Genomic DNA, 21,079 nt, shown 5'->3' on the forward strand with positions numbered 1-21,079 from the left:
GCTGCTAAGTCGCTTCAGTCGTGTCCGACTCTGTGCGACCCCATTGACGGCAGCCCACCAGGCCTTCCCGTCCCTGGGATTCTCCAGGCAAGAACACTGGAGTGGGTTGCCATCTCCTTCTCCAATGCATGAAAGTGAAAAGTGAAAGTGAAGCCGCTCAGTCGTGTCCGACTCCTAGCGACCCCATGGACTGTAGCCCACCAGGCTCCTCCGTCCATGGGGTTTGCCAGGCAAGAGTACTGGAGTGGGGTGCATCAAGACTTAGAACCCTCAAAATGAGAACGAAGATGAACAGGTGCGTTGGGTTTCCTGCGGCTCCCCCTCCTCACCAGTGGTCGCTGCTGTTGCATTCGGGATGCTGGCCACTTGGACACATGCGCGTGGGGCCCCCCGTGGTTTAGGTCTGCAAGTCCTAATGACCTACAGGGCCATCGGAGAATAAACTGTAGAAAAGGATGAACACTCGAGGTGTATGTGTGTGTGGTGTTACACCTGTATGAATAATTGTAAGCAGATTTTAGAGTTATTTTATAATAACTAAAACAGCGTGATCAAAAGGGAGGGGACCGCTGTATACCTATAGCTGATCCATGTTGATGTCCGGCAGAAACCAACACAAAATTGTAGTTATCCTTCAATTAAAAATAATTTTTAAAAAGTGTAACAGCAGCTCCGGCCTAGGTTGGCATGTGTGTCTGCCTCACAGAGCTCCTCTGAAAGATAAACTGCCTGCAGTATCAGATCTGGAGGGAATAGTAGTTGGGGTTGGTGTCTATCCAGTCAGCCTTTTTTCTATTTTGCTGACTATACAAATGTGTGCCTGCGATATTCTAAAATATTCAAACTAAAGTCGGGTTGTCCTTAATAGTACATTTAATCTGTTTTCAAATGTTCCAATATTGGCGCACATACTTCTAGGCCAATCAGAGAGCCCCCACCATACTATTTAATCATTTTTTACTGGGCTTATAGGACTCCACTGTCCCAAATACTAATGTGGTCACTTCCCAGGTCTATGCAGCTTTCTGTGTGGTTTTCTGATGCTACACCAACAACTTTATTCAAACTAGTTTTAAAACTCTACATACTGACCAAGAATTAATTTCCAAAATATACAAGCACCTCATATAACTCAATACCAGAAAAGCAAACAACCCAATCAACCAGTGGGAAAGGGACCCAAAGAGACATTTCTCCAAAGAAGACATACAGATGGCTAACAAGCTCATGAAAAGATGCTCAACATCACTCATTATTAGAGAAATGCAAATCAAAACTACAGTGAGATACTACCTCACACCAGTCAGACTGGCCCTCATCAAAAAGTCTACAAACAATTAATGCTGGGGAGGGGGTGGAGAAAAGGGAACACTCTTACACTGTTGGTAGGAATGCAAATTGACACAGCCACTATGGAAGACGGTATGGAGACTCCTTAAAAAACTAGGAATAAAACCACCATATACCCCAGCAATCCCACTTCTAGGCATATGACCTGAGGAAACCAAACTTGACAAAGATGCATGTACCCCAGTGCTCACTGCAGCACTGTTTACAATAGCTAGAACACGGGAGCCACCTGGATGCCCATCGACAGATGAGTGGATAGGGACGTGTGGTGCACGCACACAACGCAATACTACTCAGCCACAACAGGAACACATTTGAGTCCGTTCTAACGAGGTGGATGAACCTAGAGCGTATTATACCGAGTGATAAGTCAGAGAGAGAAAGATAAATATCATGTACTGACACATATATATGGAGTCTAGAAAGATGGCACTGAAGAATTTATTTGCAGGGTAGCAATGGAGAAGCAGACATAGAAAACAGACCTACAGACACGGGGGGTAGAAGAGGAGGGGAACGAGAGATGTATGGCGAGAGTAGCGTAGAAACTTACATTAGTGTATGTAAAATAGACAGCCAATGGGAATTTGCTGTGTGACTCAGGGAACTCAAACAGGGGCTCTGTGACAATCTAGAAGGGTGGGATGGGGAGGGGGATGGGAGGGAAGTTCGTGAGGGAGGGAACATGGGTGTACCCATGGCTGATTCTTATTGATGCATGACAGAAAACCACAAAATTCTGTAAAGCAATTATAGTTCAACTAAAAAATTTTTTTAAATGTAAAGGAAAACTCTACATAAATCTCTACTCTTTATTAGAATTTATAAATAAATCAATAAGTATTTATATGTAAATAAATAAAGTGGACTCTGCCTCCCCTCCCCCCTTCATTTCAGAACCCATAGGGCGATCACCCGCTCTCAGCTTTGTCATCGTCTTTCCCTGACATGCTGGGACCTCAGTCCTGAGAGGGACACTGTCCCCTGTGGGGGGTGGGATGCAAGGCCTGGAGCACAGACGCAGAGCTCCCGGGCTAGAGGAGGGGTTGGGGTGAGCCAGAGACAGTTCCATCCTTGAGGCAAATATGGGGGCTTCTAGATGACTCCTGGAGAATTTCCAAGTAGTCACTGCTGCCCAGAGTGAAAGAGTAAAAATCTCCAAATTCCTCTCTGGTTCCAGAATCAGTGCTCTGGTCTAACTGTGACCATCAGTCCAAGGAGAGAATTTCCACTGAATTAATTCAGTGGTCATGACACATTAGCAGAGGAGACAGGGGTCCGAGGATGCAGTTTGTTCTGGCTGAGGCACCAGCTTGGCACCCCCAGCCAGGGAGGACCATGAATCACCCCATCTTCTGGACAGACAGCCACTTCCTCACCCTGCACCCTCCCACAGGTACTGGAAGCACGCAGCTCCCCCACCCTTAAAAAAAAAAGGAAAAAGGTCGAGGAGGATGAAAGAGCTGGGGCCCCATGAACAGGAGCGTGCCGGCAGTCCATCCTCGGCCTGGCCGTGCCCCCGCCGTGTCCTGGAAGAGTCTCCTGGGGCAGGAAGGAGCCCCCACGGCCCTGTGGCTGGCCGGGCCTCCGGCAGAGATGCCTGAGGCTCTGCAGGTCTGCTCAGGGCTGTGGGGCTCTCACGGCCTGGCCCTCTGCACCCCTGACCACTGCTCAGCCCTCTGGCCTCCACGGGGAAGGGCAGGGGGCCCCGAGCAGGGCTGGGCCAGCAGTTGACCTGCTGGTGGACTCGAGACTGCACGCCCTCATGTTCCTCCTGCCCGGGCCCCGACTCAGGACCTGGAGCTACTTCTGCCTGACAGGTCTGAGTCTTGTCTCCTGCCCTCCTCCCCTCAAGCCGCCTGCAGGCATCTCCACGGGTCCCTGCTAGCGCCTCCACAGCAGCCGTGAGTCCCTCACTCCCCCGGGGGGGCTCTCCCGGGGTCAGCGTCCCGGGTGCTGGGACGCGTGAGCTGCCTCCTTCGTTCCTCTTGCCCGTCACTCCCTCTGGGCCCTTGGGGCTCGGACAGTCATGAAGCAGGGGTTCCCGCGATCCTAAGAGCAGAGGACACAGCAGACTCTTGACCAGACTACATGGCCAAAGTGTTTTTGGAAAATTATTCTGTTCTCCATGGAACTCCACCTCATCTCATTTTATTAAGTAGTCATCACGTCCACCTTCAGCACTCAGCTACTTGACAAATGGTTTCCCAGGTCCCAGGAGCTGCCAGGGTGTGGCACCAACATTACCGTTCTCTGTCTTCAAGACAGCCCTGTAAGGAGCCCACAGTCCTGGGCGCTTCCCAGGGATGAAGCCTCCAAGGCGCACACAGCGCAGCCGCTCTTCCAGTGCCTGGCTACCTGGCTTCACTTCCTACCCCGACGCTTGATTCCAGTCTCGCCTGCTCACACGCCTCCCGGGCACACCAGCAGTGCTCATCCCACTCGTGCCACAAGCTGCCCCCAGGTCAGCAGGGCTCCCTCCTCCCCCACACTCTGCGGGACACCCTGTCGTTTCACTGGCTCCTGCCCCAGCTAGACCGTAATCTAGAGGTCAGAGGTCACCAAGATACTCGCTTATCTGTTTCAGAGCTGAGTGAAAACGTGGCTGGTACTCAGGAACTACAATTTAACAGCAACAACAAAAAAGGATAAATACTGCCATTACCCAAGAAAAAAGAACATTACCTAAAGGTGTCTTTTGCATCTCTCGAGTCCACATCCTCCTGTTCACTGAGAACAGCCTATCACCTGTAACTGTGGGTAGAAGTTCGGTGTTCTGGCTTTCCCTTGACCAGGGGTTGGTCCACATGGGCCCCGCCTGCTCCGTTAGGTGAAGCCTCGCAGCACACCCAGGCCATTTCCCCTCTATCCCGTCTGAGGCCGCCTTCTCTCCAGGGGTGAGCTGAGCGCCTGCCACAGAGAGGACACAGCAGGCAGACCCCAATCGTCTACTCTGCAGCCCTTAACGAACAAGGGGTGCTGATCCCCGTTACAGACACAGGGCAGATCCAGCTCCTGAAGAGGAAACACTTTTGCTCACCGTTTCAATTTTTAATTTGAATTTCCTTTTCACTATTAATTTCCTGACACTATCTGTGTACTTTTAAAATTAAGCACCTACCCAAGGTTTGGGAGCAGAACCCCCGCACATATAATTTACTTTGTACCACAAGGCAGACGCAAGCGTAACTGAGAAGCGAGGGCAGAGGCAGGGAACACACTGAAGACTCTCTTTCCCTTTTGGAGAGCTCCTTCTGCACCCCAGGGTTCCCTTGTAATCCACATTTCCGGATGATGCTCAGCGTCACAGGAAACCCTAGTTCCAGAGACTGTCAGTGGTCTGGGCCAGCGGGCTCGTGGTCACCCGGACTTTCTGGGCCAGTGGAGATGCAGGGGCTGGGTGGTAGGAGCAGGTCACTGCAGGCACTCTCCCAGCGCGGGAAAGTGCTCTCCCAGAGCACTCTCCCAGTGCTCCCAGTGGGGAGCACGCAGAGCTGACGGCTGCTCGAAGGCTGAGGTAGCGACCGCAACCTTCTCATCGCTCTCCTTCCAGCCGCAAAGCCGTCAGGGGGTGAATCAGAACCACATACTTTCATGTAGAGGCAGGAAGACACCCAGCTGTCACTTGAGCTTGTCTGGGTCCAGCCTCATTCTTGGCTTCTGGGAGTCACAGCTGTCTGTCCTGGCCCTTATTTCACATTCTGCTCCCCGGAACCTGCTGGGTTCCCAGACCTCCCAGGACGCATGACCCTAACCATCTCTGGGAGCTGGGGAAGGGTGTCCGCTGCCTGCCAATAGCCGGCTCAGCCCCCTCTGAGCCCAGGCAATGCTGCCTGGGTTCTTGCCATTGTGTGCCTGTGGTGCTGTGCCAGCCCTCCCGGGCCCCGGCGCTGGGGTCCCCGTGCCCTGCACGCACCTCTGCTGGAGCCCGAGGGCCTCCTGCCCTTCCCGTCTCCTCCTGAACTTCCCCTGGGAAATGACACACAGCCGCAGGATGGAGCAGAGTTCACACCCTTTCTCTCTCTTCTCTAGTCTCACAGCCTCAGCCAGCACAAGCCAGGCGCTTACAGAGCCGCCGTCTGGGAACCTTCTAATTTTCAGTCTACACTGGGGTCAGAGAAGGCCCCAGGGACCAGCATCCGCACCACTGGGAACCCACAGCCAGCAACTTAGTCACCACAAAAGCTGAAAACGAGCCAGCAGGTGGCTGGCCCTTTCTTCTGGGTAAGTTTCATTATGTCGACACTGAAATTTTTGAATGTTTTCGAATACACAGTCTCGTCCAGTGGCTCTTTTTGAAGCAACATGTATCACATACGTGTACACACGCGCACACGCGTGTGCAGGTCCTGCAGTCTGTGGCCTGGCCTGTGGACGACTCTCACAGTTGGCCTCTGTGCTGTCCAGGACAGGAGAGGAGGCAGACAGGAGGAGGGGAGATCCCCGAGCACGTGTGGGGGAACCCCAGAACGAAAGCGCAGATAACAGTATGACAGTGATGTGAATCTCAGCAAGAAGCAGTAGGATACTCACCTAGTGAGCACTCCGTAAGGTGAGGGAGGAACAGGAGAGTTGGGGTGAGGTCTTCAGAGGGCAAGATGGTGCCAGCCAGGACCTCAGCTTCAGGTCAAAGCGCCAGTCCTCGAGCTGGGGACACAGTGTGCACGAGAGGGCCCTGCTCCACTGCAGGAGCCAGGCAGACCTGGGCTGCCTGACGTGCAGAACCACGCTGAGTCCACAGGACATTAGGGAAGGAGACAGGAGGCAGGGCAGAATTCACACCGCATGAAAGAGTCATCAGAGCTACCGAAGAGAAAGTGACACAGGGCTTACACCCGGAAACGGATCTCCTCAGGGTCCAGGCGTCACACCAGGACACACAGGCAGCGCCTGGAGTCCAGCAGTGACCAAGGACGTGTACACACTTGGAGGCTCCGGTGCGCGGGCAGGAACATAAAACAGGACAGAGCGGCAGGAGTTTGCGCGGTGCACTCAACACCAAAGAAGTCACAGAACTCATAATGTGTGTTCATGGTTACCCAGAATCAGTAAGGCAGATGATGGGGGCTGTGTATCAGACGCCGAAATGAGCATACATTTCTAAACTGCAAAACCAGGCAACATCCCACCACCGAGATGAAGAGAGCGTTTCCTTCCCTACATCCTTTGTAGTGGAGAGTGTGGAATGAAGAGTTCAAAAAGAGAGGGATTTCAGGTTTGTAACGTATTATACAAACCTAGACAAAACTAGACAGTGTAATAAAAAGCAGAGACGTTACTCTGCTGACAAAGGTCCATACAGTCAAAGCTATGGGTTTTCCAGTGGTCATGTATGGATGTGAGAGTTGGAATATAAAGAAAGTCAAGCACCAAAGAAATGATGCTTTCAAACTGTGATGTTGGAGAAGACACTTGAGAGTCCCTTGGACTGCAAGGGGATCAAACCAGTCAATCCTAAAGGAAATTAATCCTGAATATTCATTGGAAGGACTGACGCTGAAGCTGAAGCTCCAATACTTTGGTCACCTGATGCAAAGAGCCGACTCACTGGAGAAGACCCTGATGCTGAAAAAGATAGAATGCAGGAGGAGAAGGGGACGACAGAGAATGAGATGGTCGGATGGCATCACTGATTCAATGGGCATGAGTTTGAGCAAGCTCTGGGAGTTGGTGATGGACAGGGAGGCCTGGCATGCTGCAGTCCATGGGGTCACAAAGAGTCGGACACGACTGAGTGGCTGAATTGAACTGAACTGAGTGACTGAAAAAGCAACAACAAATGCATTATACAAAAATCGAACAACAAAAGGGTGATAGGATTCTTTTGTCTCTATACAGTAAGAAGAGTAATGCTGTTCTTTTAGCCAAAAGGTCATCTGGGGTGAGGGATACACTGCAATAAATACACAGTCCCTACGGATCAGCTAACACGGGGTCCATCAGCAGCAGGTAATCCGGAGGAGGAGGAGGTGCAGTCATGATGTCCCGTGCTTCACTCGTTTAAATCAACGAAACCCTCACGGAATCCCCGTTTTCCTTGCTGAGTCGTAGCATGATCTCATAAGCATCGATAACATTAATGATTAAAAATTCACCATCAAAATACTCTTAGCAAGTGTTAAGAGCCAGTCTGCCTGGGTCCAGGGCTGGCTCCTGTCTTTAACAATACAGACAACTGTTCAGTCTCTCTGGGTGCACTTTTCTCATCTGTAAAATGAAAACAATAGTTGTGTCTTCCTTACAGTGAGAGAGGAACAAATGAGCTGGTCTTTCTGAGGCATCAGGACAGGGCAGCACTGTGGAAGGTTTATGGTGCAAAAGTCTATTGAGCATCTGCCGCCCTGAGAGGATTCAACAGAGCCTAAGTCACAGTTATGGCCACAGGTGCAAAGACGCAGCTTAAGCCTCTACGCTGCTTCTTCAGGCTTTACAGTCAAGTTCCCATAAACAGGCCACACACACTGGATCCAGGGCTTACACAGGCACTCCATCCCTCTGCCCTCATCCGCAGCATAGGAAGAACCTGAATCACTCCCGCAGAGATTAGGGGCGTCCTTTTGGAGACAGCTAGGCCGCCGACACACATGTGCTCAACAGTGTCCAGCCTCTCACGCTCCCCTAGGGCTCAGACTCGAAGTTAGAAAGAAGAGATTGACTAACTATTCTTGCAAAAAAACAGAGACTGGAGCATTCAAAGACTTTTCTAGAGAAAACATGAAAGACATCAGAGGAAGGAAGAGCTCTCTGGACTGGGGTTTCGAGTCCTCCCCCCAGCACTCCAAGTCCATCTGAAAGGGAGAAAAGTGGACATAGATGGATGGTCCAAGGTTAGGTGGGCCTGGTACCCCCCTGGGTGCTTAAGGCTTACTGTTAACAGGCTGAGATGATCCTAAGGCATTGGCAGAGGTATTTTCTTTCCATAAGTTAGCTGGCTCCCGGAGTTTATGGCAGGATTGCGGGTGAAGCCCCCAGGGTGAGTGAGGAGGTGGTGAGCGTGCCAGGCGTGCAAGTACCCCTGTGTCCACCACTATAAGGCCTGTTCTCTCAGGAACACATCACTGTCAAACTGAGAGGTGGGGCCAGGGGTGCGAGAGGAAAGTCTGTTCTTGGATGAACAACTTAACTGTCTCATCTTGGCTTTCTCATCTGTGTGCTGGGTCGGGTGACCCTGATGGTCTCTCAGCCCCAGCCACTACTGATGTTATCTGAGTCAACACATATAAACCGGAAACCACTGGGTTTCTCTCATTCTTGACTCCTTGCTTCACCCGCCAACGTCTACTGTTGTGAAGGTGCCCCATCGTCACTCAGCCCTTTGACTTAAAATCTTCCAGCCGGGAGCCCAGGGCTCCCAGTTGGAGTCTGAGGGAGCTGAATATACTCGTCTTTGGTGATGAAGATGGCCAGCGGGCAGCTCTCGGGAGCAAGGTGGCTTTACACATCTTCCTGAACCCTGTCTCAGCATCACAGTTGTCTTGGGGCAGAGAATCTATCTCAGGCACAGACAGCAGGACAGCACGTGTGAGGCTGGCTGGCAAGTAAGGGACAGTGGCACTGTGCTCCCCAAAGGCGCCGTGGCTGTGCTCATGGCTCCTCTTCTGCATCTGCCTTCCCCAGGCCTCACTGAGGCTTGCTAAGCCATCTGAGTCTTATATTAACTCTATTCAGAAGGCTGAAAAGCCCCTTGGCCTGTCTCCTCTGTCTCTCGCTATTTCCCTGATAAACCTCTACCAGGACCAATCTCAGTGTGAGATGACAGAGACTGTGTGTGTGTGTATGTGTGTCTCCTTGTTTTTCCAATGATCCTCGGCCAAAGTCAGGCAAATAGTTAAAATGGAGGAAAACACTGTTACTCCTCATCATTGAGTTAGCTGTGGCTAAGCTTACCTGGGGTTTAGTGCACAGAAATGAAATCTAACAGATTGGGAATCCAAATAATCAGTGTACTAGGAATGTTTAAAATGTAAGGGAACAAAGTAAAATCATAGAAAGTCAAATCCAACTGCATATACAAAGGATAATACATCATGATGAAGTGGGGTCCTTTAACATTTGAAAACCAATTGTGTAATTCATCATATTTTAGAAAATTATAGAATCATCTCTATAGACACAGAAAAGGCGGTTTACAAAATGTAACATTCTGATAAAAATCTACAGTAAACTAGAAATAGGACAGAAATTTCTCAACCTCAAAAAGATTATGAAAAACCATAGCTAACATCATACTTAATCATGAAAGACAACATCTTCTCAAGATCAGGAACAAGGCAGGGATGTCTGCTCTTATCACTTCTGTTAACACTCAATGTTTTATTGAAGGCAATATGGCAGGAAAAAGAAATAGCAGGCCTCTAGTTTGGAAAGGAGAAGTAAAATTGTCTTTATTCGCAAACAGCACTATAGCCTATATAGAAAATCTGATAGCATTTACAACAAACCTACTGGAATTAATAATTAAGTTTGGGAAGGTTACATAGTATGGGATCAATATACAAAAATCAACTGTATTTCTATACACCAGGAATGGAACCACCAGAAACTGAAATAAAATACTCATTTATGCTGTGATAGAAATACAAACCACTTAGGAATAATTCTAACAGAACATGGGCAAGATCTGGACACTGAACACTACACACACAGCTCAGAGAAACTAGAGACCCAGTCAATGGAGAGAGACACTTGGTCATGAGCCAGAAGACTCCGTCTGAAAGATGTAGGTTCTCCTCAAATCGATGTGTAGGCACAAAACAATCGCAATTCAAACCCCAGCAGGTTGTCTGATAGAAATGGACAAGCTGAGTCTAGAATTCCTATGGAAATGCAAAGAGCCGAGAATGGCCAAAACACCGTGAAGTAGATCAAAGGTGTAGGGCTGACGGGATCTCTCTCAGGACGTGTTGTAAAGCGTCAGAAGCTGAAACAGTGAAGGACCGGCACACAGACAGACTAGTGGGACAGAAGAGAGTCCAGAGACAGACCCCACACCTGTGGCCAACCAGCTTTTGACAGTTATATGGGGAATTTAGTGGAGAAAGGATAGCTTTTTCAACAAACAGTGCTGGACATCCATGTGTGCAGGAAGAGACGGGGGGAGACAAAAAGAACTTCAATTTAAACCTAACACCATATACAAACATTAACTCACTTCCTGGGTGGTCCAGTGGTTAAGAATCCACCCTGTAATGCAGGGGATGCAGGTTTGATCCATGGTCCAGGAACTAAGATCCCACATAGTGTGGAGCAACTAAACCCGGGCACCACGACTAGAGACTCCACTCACTGCAACGAGAGATCCCGCGTGCCACAGCTAAGACTCGACACCGCCAAACAAACAGGCAAACTCAGAACGGATCGGAGGTCTAAATCCCTAACACAGAACTGTAACACACGTGTGGGAGAAGACATAGGGGAGCACCTTTGTGAGCTTGGATTAGGCAAGACTTCCCTAAGCATAATGCTAGAAGTGTGATCCAGAAAATGTTGAAACATTTGACTTCGTGAAAATTAAAGGCTTCAGTGGTCATTCTGGGGAGAATTAAAAGATAACCCACTCCAGTATCCTTGTCTGGAGAATTCCGTGGACAGAGGAGCCTGGCGGGCTACAGTCCATAGGGTCACAAAGAGACATGACTGAAGTGACTTTGCATAGCAACAACAAAAGATAAACCACAGACAAGGAGAAAAAACTTACAAAGCACATGTACGATAAAGGACTTGTATCTAGAATATATAAATGATACAATAAGAAACTCAGTAACAAGAAAATAATGGGAAAACAAACTATCCAGTTAAAAAAACAGGCAAAAATATCTGAACAGATATTGTCAAATGCACAAGTGAAAAGACGTTCCAGTCATTAGCTATTAGGGAAACACAAATTAAAACCACACTGAAACACAATTACATACTTATTAGAATGGTTAAAAATAAGAAAAACTGATGATACCAAATACAGGCCAGAATGTGGAAGAACTAGAACTCTCACACGCTGATTGCGGGAATGTAAAAATGACATACCATTTTGGAAGACAATTTGGTAGTTCTTTAAAAAGTTAAACATTCACCTATCACATAACCTAGCTGTTCCACTCCTAGGTTTTTATCCAAGCAAAAAGTTTAAGTCCATTCAAAGACTTGTACATAAGCAGCTTTGCCTTAATGATAAAAAAATTGGAAACAATTTAAATATCTATCAACTACACACATAAACAAATCATGGTATATATCACATGTAGAGATATATCACATATATTATATGTGTGTGAGGAGATACATATTCCATTGCATGTATATTCCATGATATATATAAACCTGTCAACAAAAACAAATAAACCATTCTACACACAATATGGACGCAGTTTGAGAAAATCATGCTGAGTGAAAGAAGCCAGACAGAGGAAGAGTACATAGAGCACCACTCTATTTTCATGAATCTCTAGAAAACGGAGGTGAGCATGCAGGGACAGAGAGCAGACGTGGTCTTCCAGGAGGGGAGGGGGCAGGCAGAGGGGTTCCCTGGGGGTGGGAAGACACCTCTCAGAATGGTGGGTGTACCTGCTATCTTGATTGATTGTGGCGATGATTCCAAGGGCAAATATACATGTCAAAATGTATCTGACTGTACCCACTAGATGCATGCTCTATTTCTTGCATGTCAGTTATACCTAAAAATGCTAAAAATTACCTGAAATGAAAACAGCCCCTCAGGCTATGAATACTACTTGTGAGAGCAATGCGACCACTTTTCGGGGTGACAAGGAAGTGGGGTGAGCACGTGGCAAGGGCTTTCTTGACCTGATGGTAGCACCAGGGTGCCTCCATTACAGCCAATAATATCTGTGAATTTATACTCTAAGTAGATAATGGCTATTTTTATAATTATTAAGCCATATATTTGTTTTGCACGATTTTCTGTACCTGTATTTTATTTTACCATAAAAAGATTTTTTTAATCCCTAAAAAAATAAAAACAGGTTAAGAAAACAGCGGCTTGAGAGGAAGAGACGCATAAAATGTGACCCAGCTGACGACAGGCGCATTTCCAGCTTTTATTCCCCAGGCTCCAGAGGGCTGAGGAAAAGGAAATTGAAATGATGTGTGGTCCAACTGAACGGAGTTAAACAGACATGCACCCGGGCTGGCATTTAACTACCATTTCCTCAGTGTGAAGGGAGCGCAGTGAACGCTATCTGAAGTGGGTGTGTCCCAGTGACCTTTCCCACCAAAGTCGGGACAGGCGGCGGGTGGGGTCTGCAGGGATCTTAACAAGGGAGAAGGGCAAGGGCAAAGAGAAATGCCAATAAACCCACAATGAGGTATTACCTCACAGCAGTCAGAATGGCCTCCATCAAATAGTCTACCAACAATAAATGCAGGAGAGGGCGTGGAGAAAAGGGAAACTGCCTACACTGTTGGTAGCAATGTAAATTGGGCAGCCACTGTGGAGAACAGGGTGGAGGATCCTTACATAACTAAAAACTCAGTCCAGCAATCCCACTCCTGGGCATATGTCTGAAGAGAACCATACTTAGAAAAGATACATGCATCCCAGTGTTCATGTGCTGTGCTAAGGAGATTCATCTCACACGCTAGCAAAGCAATGCTCAACATTCTCCAACCTAGGCTTCAACAGTTCCTGAGACGAGAACTTCCAGATGTTCAAGCTGGATTTAGAAAACGCACAGGAACCAGAGATCAAATTGCCAACATCCACTGGATCATAGAAAAAGCAAGAGAGTTCTAGAAAAACATCTATTTCTGCTTTATTGACTATGCTAAAGCCTTTGACTGTGTGAATCACAACAAACTGTGGAAAATTGTTAAAGAGATGGGAATACCAGACCACGTGACCTGCCTCCTGAGAAACCTGTATGCAGGTCAGGAAGCAACAGTTAGAACCGGACAATGGACTGATTCCAAATTGGGAAAGGAGTACATTAAGGCTGTATATTGTCACCCTACGTATTTAACTTATATGCAGAGTACATCATGTGAAATGCTGGGCTGGATGAAGCACAAGTTGGAATCAAGATTGCAGGGAGAAATAGAAATAACCTCAGATATACAGATGACACCATCCTTATGGCAGTAAGCGAAGAGCCTCTTGAAGAAAGTGAAAGAAGAGAGTGAAAAAGCCAGCTTAAAACTCAACATTCAGAAAACTAAGATCATGGCATCCAGTCCCATCACTTCATGGGGACAAACAGATGGAGAAACAATGAAAAGAGTGAGAGACTTTACTTTCTTGGGCTCCAAAATCACTGCAGATGGTGACAGCAGCCATGAAATTAAAAGATGCTTGCTCTTTGGAAAAAAAGCGATGACAAACCTAGACAGCATATTAAAAAGCAGAGACATTACCTTGCTCTCTGGGAAAGATTGAGAGCAGGAGGAGAAGGGGACGACAGAGGATGAGATGGTTGGATGGCATCACAGACTCAATGGACATGAATTTGAGCAAGCTCCAGGTGATGATGAAGGACAGGGAAGCCTGGCGTGCTGCAGTCCACAGGGTCACAAAGAGTCGGACACGACTGAGTGACTGAACAGCAGCAAAAGCAGCTTCAGTCATGTCTGACTCTCTTGTGACTCCAGGGACCTTAGCCTCCCAGGCTCCACTGTCCATGGGATCCTCCGGGCAAGCTTACCGGAGTGGGCTGCCATGCCCTCCTGCAGGGGATCTTCCTGACCCAGGGATAGAACCCACGTCTCTGACATCTCCAACACTGGCAGGTAGAGTCTTTACCGCTAGCACCACCTGGGAAGCCCTCCCAGTGTTCACAGCAGCACTACGTAGAGCAGCCAAGACATGGAAGCGACCTAAATGTCTGTCAGCAGATGCACGGATACAGAAGACGTGGCGCCTTCACACCATGGGGTACCATTCAGTCATAATGAAGAGCGGAATAATGTCATTTGCAGTAGCCTGGGTGCACCTAGAGATTGTCATTCTAAGTACAGTAAGTCAGACAAATATCATATGATATCACGCATAGGTGGAAAAGAACGATACAAATGCACTTAGAAAACAGAGACTCACAGGCATAGAAAACAAACTCATGGTTACCAAAGGGTAAGGTGTTGGGCAGGGACAAATTAGGAGCTTGGGATTAATATACACACTATTACATATTAAATAGATAACCAACAAGGGCCTACATACAGCACAGTGAACTCTACTTAATATCTTGTAGTAACTTATGTGGGGAAATAATCTGATAAAGAATGTATCACTGAAGCACTTTGCTAACGATCTGAAACTAACACAACATAAATCAACTATCCTCCACTTTTTGAAAAAAATCTATAAAAGGGGGAGGAGCAGGAGGCCATCACGGGTGGTTTGCAACCAGCTGGGATCACGGTCTGACTTCACCCCCAGAAGAGCCCTTGCCTGCCTTCTGCTTCAGTCTCCTCATTTGAAATGAGCTGACCTCATGTTACATTTTGTGTGAATTAAGTGAGAAACATCTGTCTAGCACTTAGACATGATACCTGACATGCAGAACGCAGGTGACTAGTATCACAACTGAATTTTAAACTCACAAACCAAACTCAAATCTTAGCTCAATCAAGGATGCATGCGTTTCCAGGGCTGTAATAGGACCTGCCAGAAGCAAACTGTATAGAGCGTAGTTCCATGGGGCTGCGTCAGACACAGGGCATTGCTGGGCAGGCTGGGCGCCTGCAACACCTGCTCCTCCATGCAACACCTGCTGGGGCTTCGATCCTAAATATGTGCTTGAAGTTCAGGCAGACAGAGGACAGCGTCTTCGAGTTCTAATTCTGCCCATGGTGCCTGCCATAATACCAGTGCCATGCTCTGAACACTGGGCCTGAACACCTCGGAGGGAGAGGTGCTGACAGATACTGGCTTTGGCTGCACTTTGCATCTGTGTCTAGGGATTCACCCAAACACCTGTCAAAGTCATGCGATAACCAGCTCTTCAGTGCAATAAAATGGGTACTTAGGAGTAAGAATTTAGAGGATTAGTTCTTTGCATTTGGTCTTAGGGGCTAGGTTTGGGTTCTTAAGAACTTGTTGTCTGGTCCCTGAAGCTCTGGCTCTAAGTTTACAGAAAATGGGGCCTCCGGAGAGGTTTGTGGAAAGTCATGCAGAGCCACCTGATCCGGGGCTGCTCTGGGGAGGAGCGGACAGGTCTGCTTACATGGAAAGGGAAGAGCCCAGGAAAGATTCATAGCCCGTGAAAGCCAGGGCCACTGCCTCCGCTAGGGAGGAGTGAGCGGGAGTCCTCTGCTCAGCTGGGATCCGCTCTGAGGAGCCACCTGCTGCAAAAGCAGGCCATCTCGAGAGCTCCAGGCCGGAGGCTCCCTGACTGCGGGCCACGAAAATCCCACTGCCCAGCACCAAGCTCTGACCTGGTGGCAGGGTGGGCGGGCTCAGCCCCCGCCTGCAGACACCCAGATGCCTCTGTCCTGAGCACCCGAACCTGAACTAAATCCATGAATTAAGCCGTGAGCGTCCACGTGCGTGTTCAGAGCAGGACCCGGCTCTACACACCGGGCTCCTGAGTCCGGCCCTGACGACGCGGGGGACTGTGGGCCGTGCTTCTCCCCCACACTTCGCTCCAACCCTCAGCCCCACCCTCCGCCGCCCACACAGTGCGAGGACCAGGAGCAGACGGGCTGCTGTCCAGGAAGGGCCCTGCACGTGGAAAGAGGCGGTGTGGGCCGTGTGCAGGGCTGACGTCCGTGGACAGCGGGGGTCACGCTAAGCCTGGGACAATTAAAGGCTGAGACGGGACACTGCCCACTCAGGAGAAGCACAGCTCCACTCTGGGCCTTGCGACCCACCAGCACTCTGGTCTCCTCTGACCCCCTGCTCCCCAAGATCTGCCTCTTCGGATGAGCCCCAGCACCATGCCCCCGGGCCCCACGTGCAGACGTGAAAGGCTTCCTTCCCGTCCCAGGCCCGCAGGCAGTCTGGGGCAGAGGCTCCTCAGGCCATGGGAGGCTCCGACTGGAGCGGGCAGGGTGCTCGGAGGGGCTGACTCAGCCTCTCTGTCACAGCCCTGCCCTCTGAGGGAGGCAGGCTGCAGTTCCTGGGCCCCTCCTCCCGGAAGCTCACACAGACAAAGCAAATCAGCCCAGGTCACAGTGAGGACATCTGGAACTGATGTCCCTGGACACTCACAGGCAGGCGTGGATCTCCACACACTTCCAAGACTGAGCATGCAAAATTACAAATAGAACATATGCCTATGAATCATGAACAGATAAAAGTAGAAATGTTTGTAAGAAAATTTGCTGAAATCCACTGTCTTGAGTCTGTTAAAGACTCTTTCCTCTATGTCCTCTGAATCCTGACTTTTAGTCTAAGAGACAACTGCTTGTCTTAGGGCAAGTGTCCCAGGTACAGGGTAACTTGTGTGAATATCAGAGGAGAGCTGTTGCTGGTAGACAGGCCGACTTGGCTCTCCGGTTTTTGACAAGGATTTCAGACATTACAGTTTGACACACTGGACTTTGTCCACTGACGTGAGGCTTCCAGGGTGGGACTTTGTCGGCACAGCCAAGCCTGTACTCTCATGGGCTGTAAAAGGTCTGCGACCAAGATGTGCAGAGACACAGCTAAGGAAAGGTGAGTTCTAATGGGATGGGAGAGGAAGGCAGGCAGGATTCTTGGAGGAGAACTCTTGGGGTGGGTCTTGAAGGGTGAATAGGAGTTTTCAATAGGACAAATAGGGGACAAAGGGGAGATTCTAGGAGGTTACAGCACGTATGGAAGTCTGAATCACAGCTGGGCAGTGATGGAGACATGGCTAGAAAGAGCACCCCACTGTGGCAGAAAAACAACCCTGGACTGAGGCTTTCTGCTGTGGGTTCAGGGGCGCTCAGGAAGGAAGGCAGGGGCATGGCAACACCAGACCCAGGAGTGTTGTCAACACCAGAATGTAGGGAAATCATGCATGCTGACATTCTGGTAAAAATAAATTTTTGCAAAATGACACAAGAGAAGTTGACACTGTATTCTCTGGGTACTGGCACTCTGGAAGCTGTTTCTCAGTTTCCACATTCCCAGGAGGAGATGCTATGAAAGGGGAAAGCCCTCCTACCTGCACGCACAGAACAGGGAAGAAACGAGTAAAGAAGAGCTGGCCTGGAGGGAACCCAGTGGTGTCAGCTGACCACAAACACGGTGTGTGGTCTGTGCCACAGGGCAGCCATGAAGGCCGAGACGCTCACCTGAACGAAGCACAAAGGTCCAGGTTACAGGCCCAATTCTTCTCAGGTTCCCAAGGGTCATACCAGTTCTGGGGGCCACAATTTATTTATTTGAAAATTTTCATTGATTTTATTTGGTTGCACTGAGTCTCAGTTACAGCATGTGGGATCTAGTTCCCTGACCAGGGATCGAACCCAGGCCCCCTCCATTGGGAGCAAAGTCTTAGCCACTGCACCACCCGGGAAATCCCTAGGGGCACAATTTAAGGGGTGAAGCTGTCTGTCTGGAGGAGGACAGGATGAGGGGACTGTCAGAAAGCCAAGTCATAAAAGCAAGATTTGTGATGTCTTGAGATGTTTACCCTGAGGACAGGACAGCTCGTGGCATTCACGGCCACATTCAGTACTTGGTGAGCTGCCACGGCAATAAGAGAGTAGCCCCGTCCTCTGTCAGAACTGACACTGAAGCTGGAACTCAGAGGGAGGCCAGCCTGGGCTGGACACAGGAGAAACAACGGTAAACATGGGACATGGTGAGGGGAGCCTGAGGTCATAGCCAACGGCCTCACTGTGGACCAAAGTGAGTCATTCTGCGGCCCAAGACCCGTCAGCTGACGCTTAGGAGAACAGGGACAAAACCCTTCTCCTGCCTCCATCGTTCCCATCCACCGGCTCCTCCCCCGACCCCCATCGAGCGGCGCCCCAGCCCTGCAGACGCCCGGGAGAGGGCCCCAGTGCTCCAGGTGGGTCCCAGCAGGGGCTGGATGGCCCCCTGAAGGGCACCCCCCAGGGAACATCAGTATGGCAGAGGGGCCACCCAGAAGAGCGCTTTCAGATCTACACTGCTACAGCATGAACTCCGTAAAGGAGCTGACCACGAGGATTATGTTTAACGGAGCTCTCATACTCGCTACAGAGAAGCCTAGCTGATTCACGACGCTGTGTCAGTTTCTGCTCTACAGCAAAGGGACTCAGTTATACACACATATATGTTTTCATATTCTTTCCCAGTCTGGTTTGTCACAGGATACCGGATAGAGCTCCTGTTCTATCCTACAGTAGGACCTTGTTGTTGGAAGTGAAGTTGCTCAGTTGTGTCCGACTCTTTGCGATCCCATGGACTGTAGCCTACCAGGCTCCTCCATCCATGGAATTTTCCAGGCGAGAGTACTGGAGTGGGTTGCCATTTCCTTCTCAAGGGGATCTTCCCAACCCAGGGACTGAATCCAGATCTTCCGCTTTGTAGGCAGATGCTTTACCATCTGAGCTACCGGAGAAGCCCCAAATATTTCTTTGAGCCCCCTTTTCTTTGGGTGGGGAGACAAGAATACTGGAGTGGGTTGCCATTCCCTTCTCCAGGAGATCTTCCCGACCCAGGGATAGAACCCGGGTCTCCCGCGTTGTAGGCAGATGCTTTACCGTCCCCCCTGTATCCACTAGCCCGCATATGCTGGCCCCAAGCTCGGCACCCTTTCCTTCCCCACGGCACTCCCTCCTTGCCAACCGCAAGTCTGTTCGCTCTGTCCCTGATTCTGTTTCTTAGACAGATTCATTTGGGTCATATTTTAGACTCCACATATAAGTGATATCATATGGTATTTGTATTCAACTATACTTTAGTGACAGATAAATTTTAAAAAGGGAAGTCTAGGAACTCGGTGCTTGGGGCACACAGGTGGAGGCAACGTCGCGTAGCGGCCAGTTTCTCCCCAGGACCCTCTGCAGTTACCATCAGTCGGGCCATGCTGGCACTGCTTCCCCACCCCCCCCATCTGCCAGGAGCCAGAGGTGCCCTGGGCAGGGAGCACACGGTCCGCCTGCTCGGGCCCCTTCCCTGCCCAGTGGAAGGTGTGAGGTCCCAGTGGGAAGGGAGGGGGTCATGCGGGTGTGTCCTGAGCGAGGGCAGAGGCCGCCCAGGAGTCACAGATGGATCATGTAAACACTCTAAGCATCTTCACTCGCTGCGGCCCACCATCCTCTCCGCCCCCACCCCGTCACTGAAGGAGCCTCACACACCCATTGGTAACTCAGCCATTCCCTTCGCTCACAATCTGAGGAAAAGGGCTGAACTGCTGACCTCAGGAGCCCCATGTCCAGACCCGGAATCGACACTTAAAAGAAGGCCCAGCCCAGGACTTCCCTCACAAGCAGTGAACTGGAGATGACACATTCATTAATTGGAGCTCTTTTCTGGCTCCCGGTAAGTCTGTTCTCTGGGAAAGAGATTACGATCTTGGTGCAGAGTAAGCTGGCCTGCAAACCGGAAGGCTTCTGCAGGGTCAGCTGGCCCAGACTTCATGTCCCTGAGCATGTGACCAAGCTCACCTCAGGCGGACTGTTAAAGTGACGCCGTTAGAGCCTCGGGTGCCCTCTCTCTGGGTCACATGGTGCCCCCAGCCCCACACTGACCCGAGCTGCCCTTGGCACGTCTGGACAATGTTCCCAGTGCATTCCAGTCCCCCTGGAGTCCCTGTCACAGCGCAGCTGGACCTCGTGTCATGTCCCGTGGCCACGCTCAGGGGCAGGGGCAGGGGCAGGGGCCACGCTAAGGGGCAGGGGCAGGGGCAGGGGCAGGGGCCATGCTCAGGGCTGGGGGCTTCCGGCTACTGAGACCGCTTTCTCCTCCTCCTCATCCCTCCAGCACCACGCCCACATACTGAATAACCTGCTTGTCGGATACTGTGCTGTGCGCCTTACGTACAGTATCTCGTGTTTGTCACCCCTTTTATCCTTATCCTTCAGATGTTTGAACTCACCCGCCCAAGTCAACGCTACCGAAGGCCGGGGACGGAATTCAAAGAAGCCTTTTCCGACTCCCATGCCTGTGACTACAATAGCGGCCCCAGGGGGAGCCTGCCTGCTGCGAAGGACTGTCTTCTTGCCAGTGAGACTGGACGGCGTGTGAAGACGGTGTATAAAGCCTTGTGCCCCACGGGGCAAAGCCGTCAGACAGGAGGGTGACACTGGGAGCGACCGAAGCCCCACCCGAGGGGAGGGGATGGGGGAGATGGGAGAGAAGGGGGCGCCACTCAGGCTCCATGCGGTCAGAGTCTGGAAGGGAGCTCTCTGCCCAACACGTGGATGTCGGCTGCAAGGGTTGGGGGTAAACATTCCTCGGGGTGGGGTGGGCGGGGGCTCCTGATCTAGAAGGGAAAGTGTAAAATGCTCCTAAGGGCCAACGTATGCAGGGAGGATTGTGGTCAAGGGGGAGTACATTTACAAAATATATTTTAAGCTAAATATCACATATAATATGAAGTGGGCTTCCCAGGTGGCTCAGTGTTAAAGCATCCACCTGCCAATGCAGGAGACAGGTTCGATCCCTGGGTCAGGAAGATTCCCTGGCAGAGGAAACAGCAACCCACTCCAGTATTCTTGCCTGGGAAATCCCATGGGTGGGGGAGGCTGGTGGGCTACAGTCCGTGAAGACAGAAAACAGTCAGACATGACTGAACACACACAGCACACAACAACATAAAGTAAAGAAAAAGAATCAGGGGCGCCCACCCCTCACCTCTCCCCTAACTCACACATCTGC

At 50.1% G+C, this 21,079-nt stretch overlaps 1 protein-coding gene and 1 long non-coding RNA gene across 5 annotated transcripts in view; one reads left to right on the forward strand and one right to left on the reverse strand.

Moving 5' to 3' along the window:
- The window catches only part of PALLD (palladin, cytoskeletal associated protein), a 376,038-nt gene that overhangs the window by 114,396 nt on the left and 240,563 nt on the right, over positions 1 to 21,079 (reverse strand). The window lies entirely within an intron of this gene.
- On the forward strand, positions 19,575 to 21,031 carry LOC138433719 (uncharacterized). The gene is made up of 2 exons (XR_011254444.1): positions 19,575 to 19,741; positions 20,284 to 21,031. It is a non-coding gene; the product is annotated as an uncharacterized lncRNA (long non-coding RNA).

The sequence above is a fragment of the Ovis canadensis genome, chromosome 2, assembly GCF_042477335.2.
Source record: "Ovis canadensis isolate MfBH-ARS-UI-01 breed Bighorn chromosome 2, ARS-UI_OviCan_v2, whole genome shotgun sequence".
Taxonomy (NCBI): domain Eukaryota; kingdom Metazoa; phylum Chordata; class Mammalia; order Artiodactyla; family Bovidae; genus Ovis; species Ovis canadensis.